The following is a 16,003-nucleotide window of genomic DNA, read 5'->3' as shown; positions in this document are numbered from 1 at the left end:
AAGGAAATAGTTAATCAAGTCCAGGAAGCACAGAGTCCCATACAGGATAAATCCAAGAGGAAACATGCCAAGACACATATTAATCAAACCATCAAAAATTAAATGCAAAGAAAAAATATTAAAAGCAGCAAGGGAAAAACACCAATAACATACAAGGGAATCCCCATAAGGTTAACAGCTGATCTTTCAGCAGAATCTCTGCAACCAGAAGGGAGTGGCAGGACATATTTAAAGGGATGAAAGGGAAAAATCTACAACAAAGATTACTCTACCCAGCAAGGATCTCATTCAGGTTCAATTGAAAAATTAAAACCTTTACAAACAAGCAAAAGCTAAGAGAATTCAGCACCACCAAACCAGCTCTACAACAAATGCTAAAGGAACTCCTCTAGGCAGGAAACACAAGAGAAGGAAAAGACCTACAATAACAAACCCACAACAATTAAGAAAATGGTAATAGGAACATACATATCAATAATTCCCTTAAATATAAATGGATTGAATGCTCCAACCAAAAGATATAGATTGGCTGAATGGATCGAAAAACAAGACCCGTATATATGCTGTCTACAAGAGACCCACTTCAGACCTAGGAACACATACAGACTGAAAGTGAGGGGATGGAAAAAGATATTCCATGCAAATGGAAATCAAAAGAAAGCTGGAGTACCAATTCTCCTATCAGACAAAATAGACTTCACAACACAGACTATTACAAGAAACAAAGAAGGCCACTACATAATGATCAAGGGATCAATCCAAGAAGAAGACATAACAATTGTAAATATTTATGCACCCAACATAGGAGCACCTCAGTACATAAGGCAAATACTAACAGCCATAAAAGGGGAAATCGACAGTAACACAATCATAGTAGGGGACTTTAACACCCCACTTTCACCAATGGACAGATCACCCAAAATGAAAATCAATAAGGAAACACAAGCTTTAAATGATACATTAAACAAGATGGAATTAATTGATATTTATAGGACATTCCATCCAAAAACAACAGAAAACACTTTCTTCTCAAGTGCTCATGGAACATTCTCCAGGATAGATCATATCTTGGGTCACAAATCAAGCCTTGGTAAATTTAAGAAAATTGAAATCATATCAATTATCTTTTCCAACTACAATGCTATGAGACTAGATATCAATTACAGGAAAAAAACTTTAAGAAATACAAACAAATGGAGGCTAAACATAACACTACTTAATAACCAAGAGATCACTGAAGAAATCAAAGAGGAAATCAAAAACTACCTAGAAACAAATGACAATGAAAACACAATGACCCAAAACCTATGGAATGCAGCAAAAGCATTTCTAAGAGGGAAGTTTATACCAATACAGTCCTACCTTAAGAAACAAGAAAAATCTCAAATAAACTACTAAACTTACAACTAAAGCAATTAGAAAAAGAAGAACAAAAATCCCCAAAGTTAGCAGAAGGAAAGAAATCATAAAGATCAGATCAGAAATAAATGAAAAAGAAACAAAGGAAGCAATAACAAAGATCAATAAAACTAAAAGCTGGTTCTTTGAAAAGATAAACAAAATTGATAAACCATTAGCCAGACTCATCAAGAAAAATGGGAGAAAACTCAAATCACCAGAATTAGAAATGAAAAAGGAGAAGTAAGAACTGACACTGAGAAATACAAAGGATCATGGGATATTACTACAAGCAACTCTATGCCAATAAAATGGACAGGCTGGAAGAAACGGATAAATTCTTAGAAAAGCACAACCTTCTGAGACTGAATCAGGAAGAAATAGAAAATATGAACAGACCAATGACAAGCACTGAAATTGAAACTGTGATTAAAAATCTTCCAACAAACAAACAAAAGCCCAGGACCAGATGGCTTCACAGGCTAATTCTACCAAACATTTAGAGAAGAGCTAACACCTATCCTTTTCAAACTCTTCCAAAATATAGCAGAGGGAGGAACACTCCCAAACTCATTCTATGAGGCCACCATCACCCTGATACCAAAACCAGACAAAGATGTCACAGAGAAAGAAAACTACAGGCCAATATCACTGATGAACATAGATGCAAAATTCCTCAACAAAATACTAGCAAACAGAATCCAACAGCACATTAAAAGGATCATACAGCATGATCAAGTGGGGTTTACCCCAAGAATGCAAGGATTCTTCCATAAACGTAAATCAATCAATGTGATACACCATATTAACAAACTGAAGGAGAAAAACCATATGATCATCTCAATAGATGCAGAGAAAGCTTTCAACAAAATTCAACACCAATTTATGATAAAAACCCTCCAGAAAGTAGGCATAGAGGGAACTTACCTCAACATAATAAAGGCCATATATGACAAACCCTAAGCCAACATCGCCCTCAATAGTGAAAGACTGAAACCATTTCCTCTAAGATCAGGAACAAGACAAGGTTGCCCACTCTCACCGTTATTATTCAACATAGTTTTGGAAGTTTTAGCCACAGCAATCAGAGAAGAAAAAGAAATAAAAGGAATCCAAATCAGAAAAGAAGAAGTAAAGCTGTCACTATTTGCAGATGACATGATACTATACATAGAGAATCCTAAAGAGGCTACCAGAAAAGTACTAGAGCTAATCAATGAATTTGGTAAAGTAGCAGGATACAAAATTAATGCACAGAAATCTCTTGCATTCCTATACACTAATGATGAAAAATCTGAAAGTGAAATTAAGGAAACACTCCCATTTACCACTGCAACAAAAAGAATAAAATAACTAGGAATAAACCTACCTAAGGAGACCAAAGACTTGTATGCAGTAAACTATAAGACGTTTATGGAAGAGATCAAAGATGATACAAATAGATGGAGAGATATACCATGTTCTTGGATTGCAAGAATCAACATTGTGAAAATGACTGTACTACCCAAAGCAATCTACAGATTCAATGCAATCCCTATCAAACTACCAAGGGCATTTTTCACAGAATTAGAACAAACAATTTCACAATTTGTATGGAAAAACAAAAGACCCCGAATAGCCAAAGCAATCTTGAGAAAGAAAAATGGAGCTGGAGGAATCAAGCTCCCAGACTTCAGGCTATACTCCAAAGCTACAGTAATCAAGACAATACGGTACTGACACAAAAACAGAAATACAGATCAATGGAACGGATAGAAAGCCCAGAGATAAACCCACACACATATGGTCACTTTATTTTTGATAAAGGAGGCAAGAATATGCAATGGAGAAAAGACAACCTCTTCAATAAGTGGTGCTGGGAGAACTGGACAGTTACATGTAAAAGAATGAAATTAGAACACTTCCTAACACCATACAAAAAATAAACTTAAAATAGATTAAAGACCTAAACGTAAGGCCAGACACTATCAAACTCTTAGAGGAAAATCTGAGGCAGTACATTCTATGACATAAATCACAGCAAGATCCTTTTCGACCCACCTCCTAGAGAAACAGAAATAAAAACAAAAATAAACAAATGGGACCTAATGAATCTTCAAAGTTTTACACAGAGAAGGAAACCATAAACAAGACAAAAAGACAACACTCAGAATGGGAGAAAATATTTGCAAATGAAGCAACTGACAAAGGATTAATCTCCAAAATTTACAAGCAGCTCATGCAGCTCTATATTAAAAAAACAAACAACCCAATCCAAAAATGGGCAGAAGATGTAAATAGACATTTCTCCAAAGAAGATATACAGATTGCCAAGAAACACATGAAAGAATGCTCAACATCATTAATCATTAGAGAAATGCAAATCAAAACTACAATGGGATATCATCTCACACTGGTCAGAATGGCCATCATCATAAAATCTACAAACAATAAATGCTGGAGAGGGTGTGGAGAAAAAGGGACCCACTTGCACTGTTGGTAGGAATGTAAATTGATACATCCACTCTGGAGAATAGTATGGAGGTTCCTTAAAAAACTAAAAAAACTAAAAATAGAACTACCATATGACCCAGCAATTCTACTGGGCGTATACCCTGAGAAAACCATAATTCAAAAAGAGTCATGTACCACAATGTTCATTGCAGCTCTAGTTACAACAGCCAGGATGTGGAAGCAACCTAAGTGTCCATCAACAGATGAATGGATAAAGAAGATGTGGCACATATATACAATGGAATATTACTCAGCCATAAAAAGAAACGAAATTGCGTTATTTGTAGTGAGGTGGGTGGACCTAGAGTCTGCCATACAGAGTGAAGTAAGTCAGAAAGAGAAAAACAAATACCGTATGCTAACACATATATATGGAATCTATAAAAAAAAAAAAAAAAAAAGGTTCCGAAGAACCTAGAGGCAGGACAGGAATAAAGACGTAGATGTAGAGAATGGACTTGAGGACATGGGGAGGGGGAAGGGTAAGCTGGGACAGAGTGAGAGAGTAGCATTGACATATATACACTACTAAATGTAGAACTGACAGCTAGTGGGAAGCAGCCGCATAGCACAGGGAGATCAGCTCAGTGCTTTGTCACCACCTAGAGGGGTGGGATAGGGAGTGTGGGACGGAGAGAGATGCAAGAGGGAAGAGATATGGGGTATATGTATATGTATAGCTGATTCACTTTGTTATAAAGCAGAAACTAACACACCATTGTAAAGCAATTATACTCCAATAAAGATGTTAAAAACAAAACCAAAAACTGAACACTCTCTTGTAAATGTTCATCTAGTTACCTTATCCTAGTTTTCTTTATCCCTCTCTGTTTTGTTGTTGTTTTATATTTTCTCCTTTGCTGGCACTCTTCCCTTACCTAAACAAATGATGAAATACTTTAATTATGACCTTGGCTTCCTCTCTTCACTTTGCTCATTCTCTCTGGCCATATCTTTTACATCATGGTTTAAATTACTATAACTATGCCACTAGTACCCATATCTGTTTCTAGTCTTCATCTCCTGACTAAGCAAAAGGATTGCATATCCTCTCTTCTTGAATGACCCACAGGACCTTAAACATAACATCCTCAAAATACATTTTTTTCTGTATAATTCTCTTTCACCAAACTGAGTTCTCTTGACTTTTCTCACTTCTATCCCCTCTTTAGAATTTTTCTCTATTTTTGATTCTCAGCTATCTATGATTTCTATTTCTTTAAAAAAATGCAATCAAGAGAGAACTTCTAAATGTTGCTAGTACCACATCCACCCACTTACTTTCATCTGTATCCATATATTACATATTTTCTTTGGTTAATTTGCATGAGCTGCCCTACTTCTACCTAAAGCTAATCCCTCCTCTACTTGGAAGCCATCCATACCTGTTTAGCTACTCAAAGACAATACTCCAGAATATCACCCTACCTCCTGTCTCCTTGATTTTTCCTCTTTACTGGATGATTCCCATCAACAACACGCAACCTGATTTAAGAAAATTTTTCATCTTAAAAATTACAACAAATCTTCCTTGATGCACATTCCTATCCAACTACTCTTCCATTTCTCTGCTTTGTTTTATAGCAAAACTCAAAGAATTGTTAATACTATCTCCCCTTCCTCTTCTCATATCGTCTTGAATCAATTCAATCAGGCTTATCTTCTTACCAATCCATACAATAGCTTTTTCAAGACCCTGGAGACTTCTACACCATCAAATTAATGGTCATTCCTTTGTTCTCATTTTATAGGAGGTAGTAGGAGTCTTTGACATAGTACATCACTCCATCTATCTCAAGACAGTTTCAAGACTTCCCTAACCAAGTATAAAAAATAGTGAAAATCCTGTCCCCAACACCCCAACCCCAAAGCCCCTCTTCTGCATGCTCCCAGCTCTTCACAGCACCTATTACCACCTGACATGCATTTACTTTTTGTGAAATGTAAGCTCAATGAGATTGAGGACTTTGTGCTTACACCAGTCTCCAGCCCATACTAGGCACTCACTAAATATTGTTTATACTACTTGTTTTTACTATTTACACCAGTATACTAATTAATGAATTTATCTCAGACCCTCCTAATTTTTATCTGCACTATATCATGTGACTACCAAATATATATTTCTATATCAATTTTTTCCCTTTAAATCTACTTTCCACGCTATTATCTTTCCAAAGAATAGACCAAATTATATAGTAAATAAATCTACAACAATGGTAACATTCTAAGGAAAAGGAACAATCAATATAATATCTTGCATGGCTTGATCAAAATTTAGGAAAATTCTTATTTTATCGATCATTTTCATTAGCCAATTGACATACCTTTTAATTGCTTTAAAAATATAGTACTTAAGAGCATTTTATAGCACTCATGGTCATACATACTTGGATTATAATTGTGGCTCTGCCATCCCATTTTTTTGGTCATGTTATTTAACCTTAGAACCTCATTTTTATTATCCATGAAAATGGGGTGATCATAAATAGGATCAGGTTCCCAAGGTTGTTAGGAGCATTAAATGAACTAATGTGTGTAACTATCACTATTGTTGTTATATAGATATTCTTTTTGTTCAGTGCTCACTCAGGACCTCACACCTACCAGGTTATTAATGAAAAAAATTATTGAACTGAACTTATATTCTGGCTCATAGCCACCCAACAGAAGCCTTATTTCCTTCATTTGAAAGCTATCTCAATTAGTATTTACATAATTCACAATACTATTTGCAAAAACATGTATAAGACTAAGCATAACAATCAAAAGAAATATTTTTCAGTCAAAAATATCATTGAAAGGTGGACAATGAAGATATAGGCTGTCTACTTTAAATATACTGTAGATCTAATTTGCTACAATACCTGGTCCACTGTGTGAAATCAATAAATATTAATTTATGGTGATTTACATTAAATATTTAGAAAGGGTCAGTTCTGTACAATTAGTACATAATTCAGTCCCTGAACTGTTCTTACAAAATGGAATCAAATTCCAGAGAGATAATAAAGTATTAGTGCTCTTTAGATAGAACAAATAAGTCAGAACACCAAGTTCATCATTTCTATAATAACTGAAAGAATTAAATTGAAATAGTTCATTAATATCAAAGAATGCTATTGTATAAGACCAGGTATAAGAACCTAAGGGGTGTTCTATCTATTTTCAGGTCTAACACATTTTAATATTAACTTGGCAAGAAAAGATAGATTAAAAACACATATTGCACCTATAATTTTTAAACTATTTTAAGTTATAAGTTTAAACTATTTAAACTTATTGTAAAAGCATTTTCTCTTCTACTAAATTGTTTCCTCAATTTGATTCCTTTGACTTTATCCCACTTTTTTATCTGTGTGTTGGTTTACAATAAGAGTGTTATAGTTGATTAAATCAGTAAGGGAACAGATGCAATAAAACATATAATATATAAGACATTAGAAACCAATACATTAATATTATTTTTGTGATTAAATGAAAACAATGAGAAAAGCCAAATTTCTATTTAAACACAGTTTTGATTGCTTTAAATATCTGGAGTACACCATCAACAGTATTTGTAAATGAGCACAGCAGTTATCAAGTATAACGACTATTCCATGAAAATAAATATCTTGAGAACACAATACAATATGCATACACAATCAATCTTTAGAAACGTTAAATTATTTCAGAGCATTTTGGGCACAGTGTTATATAATTTACCTGGGTTTAAAAATCCCATCTGACACTCATTAGCTCTGAGAACTTGGCAAGCTATTATGCCTTGAGCACCTCAGTTTCTTCATCTGTAAAATAAGAATATTACCTACGTCATCAGTTTGTTGAAGAATTAAAGGTGATACGTATATTCTATATAAACTTGGAGTTACCTTTCATCCTTCCTTCTCCTTCAACCCATTACATTAATACTTTCTTTCCATTGTCTCTCACCTAACAGTGAAACCTGGCCTCTGCCCAGATGCTAACCTCATATCCTCAGGATACTTTTCTCCCTAGTAGATCCTCTTGCATCCAATATAGTACCTCAAAAAATACTACAAACCACTGCTAGATCAACTTGTCTAAAGCACCAAACTGTGCATTCCATTGTCCTCTTCAGATATCTACAGTTATTTCTGCTGCCTACAGAATGAACTAATTCCTAAACTTGTATTTTATGTTCTCCACAATCCGGGTCTCTTGGCTACACAGATTTATTGCCTAATATTCTTCTTCATAGATACTCCATTTCACTCAACTAGTACTACTCATTGCCCAGAAAGAGGTAATGTAAACTCAGACCTCTTTTACCAAAACAGTTTTCCATTGCCTGTGATGGACTTGCCCTTCTTTGTATCACAGACTCCTATTAAGGAACATTTCTTTAACACAAATCAAAGTTAAGTCCATTGGCATTAAGTATGACTTACTTTTTCTCATAACTTATTTGTATTGTTGTTTATGCTATTATTTTACTGCAATAGCCTTCTGACTAGACTAGTTCTGCTTTTGCCCTCTGCAATTCATTCTCCATACAGCAGCCAAACTGATATTTTAAAAATGCAATCATATCAGGTCACAACCCTGCTGAAAACCCTCTAGTGTGTTCCTATACTTAGAAGAAAAGACAAAAGCATCACACATCACTCTGTACCTACCCACACTGCCTCCTCATTTCTGCTCTGGGATTTGTCATTCTGCCCTTACTCACTAGGCTCATGGGCCCCTGCACTGTAATCCTTCTTTGTCTTTAATTTCTCCACATCTTTTCCTGGCCTACTTCTCTCATGAGACCTTCTCTGACCATCTTTTGTAAAATATTCACCAACACACACCCAAACACACACACACACACACACACACACACACACAAACACACACACATATTCATGCACACATAACCACTCTCTACCCTTCCCCTGCTTTTTTGTCTTCTTAGAATTTATCATTATCTGAACTTACTTTTATTACTTTTTGATGCTACCAAACACCCAACTCCTCATCTTTTTTACAAATGTGTCTCTAATTCAGTATATTGGAAATGCTCAATAAACATTTGTTCAATTAGTAAATTAATCCTTCTGCCAAAAAGCATATAGTCTGTTTCCTTAACTAGAATATGAATTCCTTAAGGAAACAGAGTTGTCTGAATGCTCTAATATTCTTGAATCCAGTAGAGTGGCTTGAACATGATAGGTGCTCAAACGTTTGTTTTTGTTTTTGTTTTTAATTAAGTAGAATGACAGGTTAAAGCAAAATGAATGTTAAGAATTGAATTATGTGCAAACAAGTAGAATTTCCAAAGTGAAGCAGAAAATAGAACATAAAATAAAAATACCCCTCTACCAGTTTTATAAAAGATCTGGTTTCTCATTCAGTGTGTTATGAGAATCTATTTTACTTTATGTTGAGGTTTTATTGGCAAGTCATCAGCCATATTTTGTACAAAATTTCAACCCCATTGAAATCTAACTAAACCACAAGACTCTGCAGATCCTAAACGAATTGAATTAATTAACTCCAGGTCCTGTAAACCCTGCAAGGGAACTTTCTGTCAAGTGTATATTTCTAAACCCAGACAATGGCTTTTAAACTTTTTTTTTGTAGTGTCATCAAACAAATTTCTCTTTGTGATAATATAGAATGGGGGGAACACAAATCAGTAAAAACACAAACAGTATTAAAACTTCAAAGGAAACCAAAATAATTCACACCAAAGTATTTTCAAAATCTTCTAACAGCAAACTGTTTTGCTGAGCTATTTTTTTCCTTCCCCCCACTCAAATTTGATGCTAAAGTTTACACTGAAAAGTTTAAAAAAGTAGACAAGAGTGAGTGAGTGAAAGCTGGGCACATAGTTATCATTTAATGATTATTTTAAATGAAGAAATGAAACAATTTAAAAGATCCTCAATACTATTAAGAGGTCCCAGGATATTATTACAATATATACAAAATTCAAGTGGTTTGAAAAAATGAGATAGAAATGTGGTAGGTGATTATTTCATTTGTAAAAAATGCAACAAGTGAGACCAAAGGAAATATGACTTTTTTCAATGGGAAACGAAATGATAGAGGCAGAATGGGTTTTTATGTTGACCTATGTTATCAAATTAATTTCCTCAATTATGCCTATTTATCCTATATTCATATACATTTGTGATTCATATAGTTAGTTCTTTAATAATGAATAAAGAATTAAGTTTTTTAAACAAATATCTAAGATTATTTGAAGCAGTATTTTTTTTTAACATCTTTATTGGAGTATAAATGTTTTACAATGGTGTGTTAGTTTCTGCTTTATAACAAAGTGAATCAGTTATACATATAAATATATCCCCATATCTCTTCCCTCTTGCATCTCTCTCCCTCCCACCCTCCCTATCCCACCCCTCTAGGTGTTCACAAAGCCTGGAGCTGATCTCCCTGTGCTATGCAGCTGCTTCCCACTAGCTATCTATTTTACATTTGGTAGTGTATATATGTCCATGCCAATCTCTCACTTCATCCCAGCTTACCCTTCCCCTTCCCCGTGTCCTCAAGTCCATTCTCTATGTCTGCATCTTTATTCCTGTCCTGGCCCTAGGTTCTTTAGAACCTTTTTTTTTTTATTATTCCATATATATGTGTTAGCACTCTGTATATGTTTTTCTCTTTCTGACTTACTTCACTCTGTATGACAAACGCTAGGTCCATCCACCTCACTACAAATAACTCAATTTCATTTCTTTTTATGGCTGAGTAATATTCCATTGTATTTACGTGTCACATCTTCTTTATCCATTTATCTGTCGATGGACACTTAGGTTGTGAAGCAGTATTTTTTAATATTTTGAAGTGTTTTAACAATTAAATACTATTTGGTAATAGTAAGACTGGCCAAAATATGATTTTTTTTTTTAAATGGAGCATTTGATGTCAGTACCCATATCTTGAATGAAAACCACTGAAAAATGAAGGGATTGAAGATGACAATAATAATTAAGTATGAAAATGGTAATTGTTGGAAAGTTTTATGTGGTAGTTTATTGTAAAAGTAAATAGTAATTCTGTTGAATAGACATTTTATGATCAGTGTTTGGTCTCATAAATAGAACTACCTAAGAAAAAATGAGAAATTTAGAAAGGAGTTTTAGGTCTGAAAATATTTGCCAGAACAAAATAAATAAATAAATAAAATTATATCTCCCAATTAAAAATAGTTAAATAAATATGGTACAATTCAACATGGACTATTATAGCTGCTAAATGTGCTGATTATGATTATGTGACAATATGGATCATATTAAGTTTTTTTGGGGGGGATGATCATATTAAATGTTAAGTGAAAGAAGCAGATTGTAAATTATTATAATCCAATCACAAATATGTAAAGAAACATTTGTTTAGGGAACAGAAGTTTAAAAATAGAGTTGTAAAATGATAGTCATGGTTGTGATTGTAAAAGTTATTCCCTCTAATGTTCTATTTAAAAAGTGATTTTATTTTTCAAAAATATAATGTTGCATATGTGTTATGCTTCCATGTAAGTGTCCTTGCACTGGAATACCTCCATTTCTAATATATCTATAAATCTATCTTTAGAAATTTCTCCCCTGTCCACCTTAAAAACTGGAGTACCCTAGTGGTTCTTTCTATCTCTTACTCCATGCACTCATTTTTGAATGGCTTAAACAATCTTCCTCCATTCTCACTAACTCCCAAGTCTTTCTATCCCAACGACTACCTCTATGCTAAGTTCCAGTCCTCTGTATTTCAAGATGAACTGAATGTGCCAGACTTTTCTTGAAAATATTTTGTACAAAAGTGTTAACAGTAATTCCTTCAATCATCCCTGGCCTCCTGTAAGCTTTCATGTGACCATACTTGTTTCTCAAGCTGGAAACCTTACTAACCTTAATAAGTAACTTCATTTCTTTCTCTACCTCTCCTATCAGAAGCAACCAGTAACCAATTACAGGCTCTTTTACTCTAGAAAGTTCCTTAATTTGATGCATCTTCTCCACTCTCACTTCATTTATTCATTCATCTACAGTGTTTTTTAAATTTTTTTCCAAACACTCATTCTAAATACTTAGTCTTTATTATCTCACTTAATCTTTACACCAATCATACACATTAGCACTATTTTATAGACAAAACTGACACACAAAAAGGATAAGTAATTTGTTAACATAGCTAGTAAGAGGCAAAGCTGGCATTCTTAATTATTGCAACTATCTCCCTTTCTCTATGTCACTCTTTCTAATTATTTTTTAAAATATTTTTTGTCCCCCATTGCCCATTTGGTAACAATTCAAACTCATTAATGTTTCAAAGAAACCTCTTGAAAGCCTAGAGCAAGTGTAATTGTCCAAGCTTATCTCTTAACACTCCCTACCCAACCCCGTGTGTTCCTGCCAAACTGAACAGAAAGACTCAGGACATGTTGGGTCCTTTCTCAACCCCATTAGTTTATGCATGCCTCAACATCTGTCTCAATCACTGCCTGCAAAATACAAGACTCAAAGTTGCTTCTTCAATGAAGCCTCCCTTCCCTCTGTCAGCATCCTGCAGAATAATTTTTTCTGCTCACCACATTTCCATAACACTGTATCTGACACATTATCTATTGTAAGGTAACAGAATTTAATTATTGGCTAATATAACTTTCTTACTAAACGATAGTCTCCTCCAGAGTAGGGACTGGGTCTTATTCATCACTGTATCATTTTCTCTTCCAATAATATTAGTTGAATATCCAACACATGCTAACACTTAACTCAATTTCTGGCATAACAGACATTTGATAAACTATTGACACGGAAAATTATCAGAGCAGCATATTATAAAGCAGATATTTATGGAAAGGGTAATTCTTATCAGACAGTCTTCAAGGTCAAGGAGACTTAGAACTAGTAGCAAAGCCTGAAAAGTCTCTAGGGATATAAGGCAAAGGAAAGAAAGAGGATGAGATATAGAGTGACAGAGAGTTGAAAAGCAGCAAAGACAAACTATACTCCACTGAAAATTTTGTCATTTCTGAAGTATTAAGTAATCAAATGCAAGTTAATTTGGATAGAATTCTCTGCAACAAAGACAAAGCATTTTCCTCTTTCCTTCTTTGTGCAAACTCTTGGTTCAGCTATTGATCAATGGAGCTACTATGGTGAAATATCACTCCACCAAATGTTTTTAGTTTTAGACCATTTAAACTATTGTGAAACTCAGCTTGGCAGTCACCTTGCTGCATAGTGAAAGAGCAGGATAAATGCAACTTCCCTGAAGTTCTTTTTGTCATCAAACAGTAGGAGAACATTATTGGCTCCCTCCAGCTGTGGCTAGGTTACACAGGTTATATTTTAAACATTTTAAGCCAAACTTTCATTGTAATGTGATATTATTGGGCCAATTTGTCCAACTTGAGAGAAAGGCCTATTATAAGTAGAAGTAGTTTTGCTTCATTTCTTGAGAGTATACATAAAACTTTGGAAAGATTAGAAATCTAGATTTTTTTCCCCCTAGAATGAATAGAGAAAAGAAATTCTGCCTCTCAAAACAAATTAAAAAAACCAAAATAACAAGTTCAAATGTATTTTATTAGTAATGATAATATATTATGAATCTATTTCTAGAATTTTCAAAATTTTTCTATTAAAATTCAATTCATATAGTAATAGTTATACTCTAATATACCTCTATCACAGAAGGTAAGTAAAAACAGGATCATACTTGTGATCAAGAAAAATAAGTCTGAAGTAAAATGAATTAGTCTACTTTGCTTCTCTGAGAGTTGACATTTACTATTTGTTACACTGAACATTTACTTCACCACTCGATGTCATACTTCTTCACCAGGAAAGTAAAAATAGTATGCAACACACAGGTTGTTTCAAGTATTCAGTTGATATTTATGTTTGGTACAAATAAGTAATCAATAAATGTCATTTAAAATGAAATCTAAGTATATTAAAGTGATCAAATTCAAAGTCTTATTGAGGGGGTTAGTCAATAGCCTTTAATTAAAGCTAAAAGGTCAGATTATTTCTAAATAAAGCCATTGTTTCAGTTCATCACTCATATCTTTTTGTGGTAAAATATATGATACTTTACAGAGCGTATACAGACAAGAAAGACGGGTGGTCCAAAAAAAGAGGGAACCTTGTTCATTAGAGATTTTCTTGGGACCACATTTGGAAAAATGAAGAAATACGGATTATGATTGATTTATTTCATGTATAAGTTTAATTGAAGTCAAAATCAAAATTATTGAAGCTGATTTAAAGTAAAATAAACAAATAGATGTAAGGATATAGCCAGTAAAACTAGAAATATTGCTATCCACCTTCCTATTCCAGGAATTTTAGTGTGTTTGTTTGCCTGCTTGGTTGTTTGTTTGAGATATCACTTGTCTGAGCACATGTGTGATATATTTTACCGAAAGGACTTCAACTGACATTCAACAAGTCACTTCAATATTTATTAACCATAAGTTATGTATACAGTATGCTGGGAAGTAAGTGTAAAAAGATAAATGAAATTTTGTCTTGAGGAGTACATTGAGTAATAAAAAAAGACTGGTATATAATTTAAAAATTCCAAGATTCAGTAATGAGCTGTAAAATAGACATTTACAGGGAGATACCCAAAGAAGGTACATTTAGTCCAACCCACTGAGGAGGGCAGGTATAGTAGCTGAGTTAATTTTTTAGATGAAAAAAATTGGCCAGGTGAAGCAAGTTGAAAAGAAATTCCAGGCAGTGAGAAATAGTGTGGTATGTGGAAGGAGATGGGGGAAAGCTTTCTGAGTTATGTGAGTGCTAAAGACAAGACTGAAGAAATAGGTAAGGCTGGGTCCTAGAGTGTCCTTCATTCCATGCTAATATGATTACATTTGTCTAGGATGCAATGGAGAGCCTCAAACTATTTTACGTAAGGAAGTTAACACATTATGTGTGTTTGTGATAGATCATTTTGACCGACGTGGAAGAAAAGACCTGAATAAAAGACCTGCCAGTACTAAGAGCAGTTAAAGAGCTATTACAATTTTCAGATGAAAGGTGATAAAGAACTGAACTGTTTTATGTTTTGTTCTTTTGGCCACGAAGCATGTGGGATCTTAGCTCCCCAACCAGGGATGGAACCTGCACCCCCTGCATTGGAAGGCGAAGTCTTAACCACTGGACGACCAGGGAAGTCTCAAAGAACTGAACTGGAGCCAAAAAAAAAAAAAAAAAGATAAGAAAGATAGCAAAGACTGAAAAATATACTATGAACAACAAGGTCCTACTGTATAGCACAGGGAACTATATCCAATCTCTTGGGATAAACCATAATGGAAAAGAGTATTTTAAAAAATGTATGTATGTGTAAAACTGAGTCAGTTTGCTATACAGAAGAGACTGGCACAACATTGTAAATCAAGTATACTTCAATAAAAAATGTAAAATATACATACATATATATATTTACTGTGGGTAAATCCATGTTATGCAATGATTATCACAATTTTATTTCTATGGCCATTTCACTCAAATGTAATTATGGGACTTCCCCGGTGGCACAGTGGTTAAGAAGCCGCCTGCCAATGCAGGGGACACGGGTTCAAGCCCTGGTCTGGGAAGATCCCACATGCCGTGGAGCAACTAAGCCCGTGTGCCACAACTACTGAAGCCCGCATGCCTAGAACCCGTGCTCCGCAACAAGAGAAGCCACCGCAGTGAGAAGCCCGCTCACCGCAGTGAAGAGTAGCCCCCGCTCACAGCATGTAGAGAACGCCCGCGCGCAGCAACGAAGACCAAATGCAGCCAAAATTAAATAAATACATTTATTTTAAAAAATGTAATTATGATACTTCTGCATAGCCCTCATTTTAGCAACAGTAGATTTATATTTTATTACAAGGTTGGGTTATCTCCTTTATTATTCATCATTCTCAGATTTATCTGGCAGTTATTGCAAATTTATTTATTCTGATGAAGTTTAGAATCTCTTATATTGTCTAGTTCACAAAAAATTTATATTGAGTTTTTGTAGGGGAGTTCATTAAATTTGTTGATTCACATAGAAAGCACAGGTTTTTTTACATCATAAGTTTTCCTATCCAAGAACAAAATATAGCATGTTTTTCTATCTATGCTTATCTTCC

The 16,003-nt window shown here is 34.3% G+C and overlaps 1 protein-coding gene across 3 annotated transcripts in view; it reads right to left on the bottom strand.

Annotated features, from left to right (window-relative positions):
• CNTN1 (contactin 1) overlaps positions 1-16,003 on the bottom strand; it is a 369,710-nt gene that overhangs the window by 315,086 nt on the left and 38,621 nt on the right. Inside the window, exon 1 of one of the 3 annotated variants that reach the window (XM_059934554.1) lies at positions 7,600-7,652. The exons of the other annotated variants lie outside the window; for them this stretch is intronic. The gene's annotated coding sequence lies outside the window, so the exon portion shown is untranslated. Of the gene's footprint in view, positions 1-7,599; positions 7,653-16,003 lie in introns of those variants that run through there. 3 annotated transcript variants of the gene reach the window in all.

This window comes from Balaenoptera ricei, chromosome 10, assembly GCF_028023285.1.
Source record: "Balaenoptera ricei isolate mBalRic1 chromosome 10, mBalRic1.hap2, whole genome shotgun sequence".
Taxonomy (NCBI): Eukaryota; Metazoa; Chordata; class Mammalia; order Artiodactyla; family Balaenopteridae; genus Balaenoptera; species Balaenoptera ricei.
This window is presented reverse-complemented; position numbering and strand designations above follow the sequence as displayed.